The sequence below is a fragment of the Glycine max genome, chromosome 17 (assembly GCF_000004515.6).
Source record: "Glycine max cultivar Williams 82 chromosome 17, Glycine_max_v4.0, whole genome shotgun sequence".
NCBI classification, from domain to species: Eukaryota; Viridiplantae; Streptophyta; class Magnoliopsida; order Fabales; family Fabaceae; genus Glycine; species Glycine max.
In genome coordinates, this window is record NC_038253.2 from 14,851,154 (window position 1) to 14,857,153 (window position 6,000).

Below are 6,000 nucleotides of genomic sequence, written 5' to 3' on the forward strand. Positions count from 1 at the left end.
TAAATAATTTTAAATGTTTTTTTTTTTCTGTTCGGATCATTCCACTTGCATCGTTGTATTCGGTGTGTAATATCCTTATTAATTTCTCAATCTTGATCTTAGATATTTGAAATTAAAAACTTATTGTATAATATTTTCTCACATTTTTACTTCCGAGCCACATTCTTTTTATATTTTGCTAAATCGTAATACATGCACTTTCTTATTTTTATTTAAGCAAAAATCCTTTGTCTTCCAAGTGTTTTCATAGTTTAAGCTTAATTGTTTCCCTTGATTCCTCAATCAAGGCAATATCTTTAAAAAAATGCAATTAAAAAAAAGAATTATTTGTGTCTGATAAGCATGTTCAAGACTAAATTAAACAAGTAATTAAGAATTTAAGATTAAGTCTTAATAGCTCTATCCTTAGTAAAGTCCTTAATCCCACCTCTTGAAATTCTGACACCAATAATTACTCTTTCAAGTTTCATACATGATACATGTCTTATATAGATTGGATATAAGCCATGCAAACATGCACTTTTTTTTCTTTCTCTTTCTCCAAATTAAAGTCTTTTAATTGGAATGCTATATGAACCAATAGCTTTACCTTTATCCATTATTTTAAAGATAACTGTAACCATTCCAATCTGAATTCTACGGTAATAAGTTGAATCTCATTCATTCTCTTAAATTTCTAGTCCTTCCATATTAGTATCTGATCCTTGTCCATTATTAAAAAACTTATGAAAATAATTTCTCACTTCTCTTTCATTATTATAGAAAGAACATTTTCCTAAAATTACATATATGTTTTTGCAGTATAGATAGAGGAGAGAGGCAAAGAGGGCAGCGACAAAGAAGGAAGGTGCGGAGAAGGCAGACTCCGATGCTGCCAAGTGTTGGCGGGCCACTACGAGCGTGCAATGCAACAGCCATCGTCGTGCGGGCTCGTGACCTTCACACGGCGCCTTATGGCAACAGTAAAAATCTGCAAAATTTATGCACTTTACTTCTCTCTTTTTTTGGCTTAATTATATTTTTAAGTGTTCTAATTTAAGATTGGATGTGGTTTTTGTCTTTTAATTCTTTTTAGTGAGTTTAGTGAACTAGCTAGGGTGACAATTTAACTTATTTATCTACCGATTATTCAATTCGTAGTAGTATGTATATAAAAAGTATAAACTATTAGTAATATTTTTATATATACACACTTTCGTTATTATTTTTTTAATTGCAATTGGTTTACTATTGTAAATAAATTATGTGCCTTTTATGAAATATAGAAAATTTATATACTGCTTTTAAAAATGCAACAATTTTTTAAAATTTTTATCTCATTAAATAAACATTGTGTATGATATCTCAAACTCACACATATATTTGCTTTCTTTACGTGGGTTTCAAAGAAGAAATGTGATTTTTTCTCACTAATTTATTTAGTCTTGGATTTGATCCTTGACCCAATACCTTAAAGGGTATGATTGTAATATTTTTAAATAATTGAAGAATGTGATTCAACTTTTTAATAATAGCCAGAAAGACTCAATTGAATTATTTTTACACAATTATGGTTAAAAGATTCAATTGAACTTTTAATTATAATTAAGAAATTAATTATATAATTAGCTTAGATTAACTAGAAAAGTTACATTATTATGATAGATTGATAATATTGAAACTATAATTGTTAAAAAATAGGAACACATACATATATAAGTAAGCACTCAAATTTTTATATTTGAGCAAGTAGAAATGTAATTACAATAATTATAAAATTAATAAATTTGTTCCGCTAAATACATTTTGGAAGAGGGACGAGAAATTTTAATGACTAAGCTAAGCTTCTGATTAAGGATTAATTTATGGTTGTGTATTGATGAATTTATTAATCTTTCAGTTTTATTTATGTATTTTTTTTATAAAACTTTTTTCAAGTTGTCTTTTGCATTAATTATTTTTTGAGCCAAATATCCTTTTATTACTTACAATAAATGTTACATATTTAAAAGATAAATATATTATCTCTCTTATAAGGGTTAGATAAAAGTCGTCTTAGAATGATGGGTAGTGACATTTTTGTAATAAAGTCAAATACAATGATGACGTTTGTCTAGAACCGCCTTTGATCAGTGTGCGGGATGGCAAAGTCGTAATTTGGACCAAGGTACAAAGACGGTAACCATCTTTGTTTGCTTAGTCATTTCGATCAATATCGCGTGATTCCTTCACTGCTAACCCAACAACAACTTGTTCGCCCTAGCTAGCTGCCGCTCCCGTGACATTGTCGCATCGTGCCCTCCGTGAACCCCAGGCCACTCCATCCGTCTCCTGTGTCGGTCCGCTGTCATCTTGGTTTGAGTACGATCGAAAGTCCATCGTCTCCCGTTGTAACACCCTGATATATATATATATATATATATATATATATATATATATATATATATATATATTATTAGTAATTATATTTGATGTTTGATTATTTTGTTGTGTTATTTGACTACATGATAGACTTGAATGAGTTGAAGTATGCCTTGAACTAGTCATGTGTGAATTTCTTGATATAGATGTTGAATTATGTGGAGTTTTGTTGAGCTAAGTTGAAAGTATGAGATTTTAGATTTTACCAAAACCTAGTTCAGTGAAATCGCAATACCAAATTTGTTAACCGTTGGATCGTCTTCAAATTTTGTCTAGATATTCCTAAGATATGTTTCTACCGACTGACCGTTGGGATCTTGAAAACAATAACTTTTGGTCTCCCGCAAAGCGAGGATAGCGCGTTAAGCACAATCCCAACCGAGGGGAATTGCGCTAAGTGGCCCAAAGCCGCGCTAAGCCCAATTCCAACCGAGAGGAAGTGCGGTGAGCGCCCAGAAGGTGCGCTAAGCGAGCCTTAGTGCAGAGGGGGCTGCGCTAAGCCTAAATTCTTGCGCTAAGCGCAAGAAGTGGGCTTCGGCTTAGCAAGACAGACCCGCTAAGCGAAAGTTGCAGGTTATAAATACGTCCTTAGCGTGAAAAATATGATTTTCACTCTCCTCTTCCCCCAAAAACATCTCCCAAACCCTAAAACCTTATTTTCCACCACCCAAGACCATCAGTGGCTACTGTGAGCCGATGTTGCTTCCCATTGGACCCCCACACCAAGAGGAACACTTTAATCGGAGCAGAATCCTCCTCGAAGATTCGATGGAGAAAATCCCTCAATCCTCCATTTCAAAGTATCTCTGAGGTAATCTTGACTTCTAAGCCTTCTCCTAACTAGTTTGAGTTTCTCTTAGTGTCTCTTATGTGTTGGGTACTATAATAAGGTGTTTTTACACTTCCTTTGAAAAACCCTAGAGAATGAGACATTGTAAAAGTTATCTTTTTATAACCTTGAGGTTGTTTTTGCAGCATTCACTGAACCCCGATCACATTGGCGTGATCGAAATTTCAAAATGATGTCTCCATTTGTAGAATCTGAAACACCCCTCAGCCCTTTATGTTTTGACACAGATATTTGACCCCGAATGTTACCTTTGACCTTGTTTTTGAAATCCATACTAAATTCCTTTCGTTTTGGTGTAATAGAGACTTGCGTTGGACCGACAAGCGCGAACGAGAGAGAGACCTCTAAGTGACGCAAAGAGGAACTGGCGGAGAGCTCACGATAGGTGAGGGGAGTTATTATAAAATTTACCGTTTTGACACCATAGTTAGGGTCAGGGAATCTAACTATGAGAATATCTGCCTATCCCTGTTGCATGCTGATTTTCTTTCAAGAAAAACTATGTCTTTAACGAATGGGATGCGATGTATCTATTGTTGATGAATAACATTATTGTTTAATAAACTTGTGTTGTTTGAAGACCTAGAGAGTGTGAACCTCAGGCATGTAAAATATACTTACATGCGGAATGCGACTCATTGTTGATGTTGCTATTGGTGACTTTAATTGATATGTGGTGACGCTGATATTTATGATGATATTGATTTGAGATGACGTTGTTAATAAAAATCATGTCAATGTGAATTGATGGTATTGTCGATGATTATGTGAATATGAAATGAGGTTGTTGTTGTTGTTGATAACGTCATTGAGACGAGATGATGTCTATGTTAAGAATGATGTGAAAATGGAATGTTGATTGATAGGAGAGAGATGCTTTGGCATGTGCATGTTGTGTATGTTCGTGGGGGGCGAAGTGCACTGGCCTTCCAGGGTCTTTGGCACTTTGCTTTGGGCCACGTTCATACGTTGGATGTTGTGTATGGTTCGTGGGGGGCGAAATGCACTGGCCTTCTAGGGTCTTTGGCACTTGCTTTGGGCCCACGTTCATACGTTCCATTTTGTGTATTTTCGTGGGGGGGGGGGGGGGAAGTGCACTAACCTTTCAGGGTCTTTGGTACTTGCTTCGGGCCACGTTCATACGTCGTATGTAGTGTATGTCATGGGGGGTTAAGTGCACTGACCTTGTCGGATGGCCCAGACGTGGGTGACAAGCATGGTTAAAGAATCTAAGCATTTATGAGGGGATGCTTAGGCGCTTTACTTGGTCTATGGTCTTTGGCACTTGCTTTTGGCCATGTTCATAGCTCATACGACACAGGAAATAGAAAAACTATGGCAGAGTGTACTTTGTACTGAGGGGGCTTGTCACCTGGTAGGGAACTCCTTTTGGCCTCAGGCTGATCACCTATGGGGGGGGGGGCAGCTAGGTGCACAACCGGGTGGTCTCGACAAACTATGCATGGTTTCCTAAGTGAGAGTGTTGTGTGGACACGCTTAGGCTATTTCCAAGGATTTGGTTGTTGGTACGTACCACATTGCATTTGAGAGTTGAGTCAGGTGTATGCATCATTCTGTGTAGTCTTGATTGGATCCATGGATGGATGATGAGTAATTGTTGAATATGGATGATGAGTAGTTGTTGAATATGGATGATGAGTAATTGTCGGATGTGGACAATGAACAATTGTTGGATGTGAGTGTTGGATAATGAATGTTGTGTAAGCTCATGATGTTTGCTTACGTTTTCTTGCTAATTGTGATTATTTGGATTTAACATTGGTTCTTTTTATAATGAACTCACCCTTGCAATTTTGTATCGTGTGGTTGATACCTGTGATGATCGCGAACCTTGTTCGTGGGAGCAGAATGACAGTAGTAGGGTGCAGGGATTAGATTCTATTGAGGAACCACCAAACCGACGTGATGACGTTAGGATTATTTTGGGGAGAAAATTGTGTTTTTTTAATCGACTCCTCCATAATGGTTCATGATTTCTTTTGTTGGATTAAGGATGTAAATCAAAGATTTAATTATATGTTCAAACTGATTTAATCTTCATTATGTGTATGATGTGTACTGAGCTACAATATTAATATTCATGTATTCGGTTAAACATTAATGCATGTTTGGGGACATATATATATATATATATATATATATATATATATATATATATATATATATATATATATTTGTGAAATTCAAATTTACTATGATTTTCATAAGCAAAAATAATGGAGTTTTCATAAAAGAAAGAAAAAGAATTTAATTTTCCAGTTATTAGAGTGGTGATATCGTAGCGACGAGGCGGGTCGTTACACCCGTCGCATCATCGCATCGTGCCCTCCGTGAGCCCCAATTTAGGTATGCATGTGATCCTTCCAAGCAATAAGTTCCTCCCTTCCCCTTTCTTTACCTATTAATTGTTATTCTCATATTCGTCCCTTTCTCCTTAATTCTATTGCCACAGAGAAGTTGTAGTAAGAAGGAGAAACAACAGACCCCCGATTAAGTTCCTCCTTCCTCATGCCCCTGTTCTCCCTCTAAGTATGTGTCTTTCAAATACTCCATTTATTCTTCTTCTTTTGTTATTCTTGGGTTATTTGAATTTTATTTTTTTCAGTTCGTTTATTGCTGTTGGGGCCTTTAATTTTCTCATGGCTTCTATTTGGTGTATCCTTTTGTTGTTGCGTGTGCTTTTATTACTTTTACTTTTACCAGATTCCTCATCATTTTCGTCACACTTA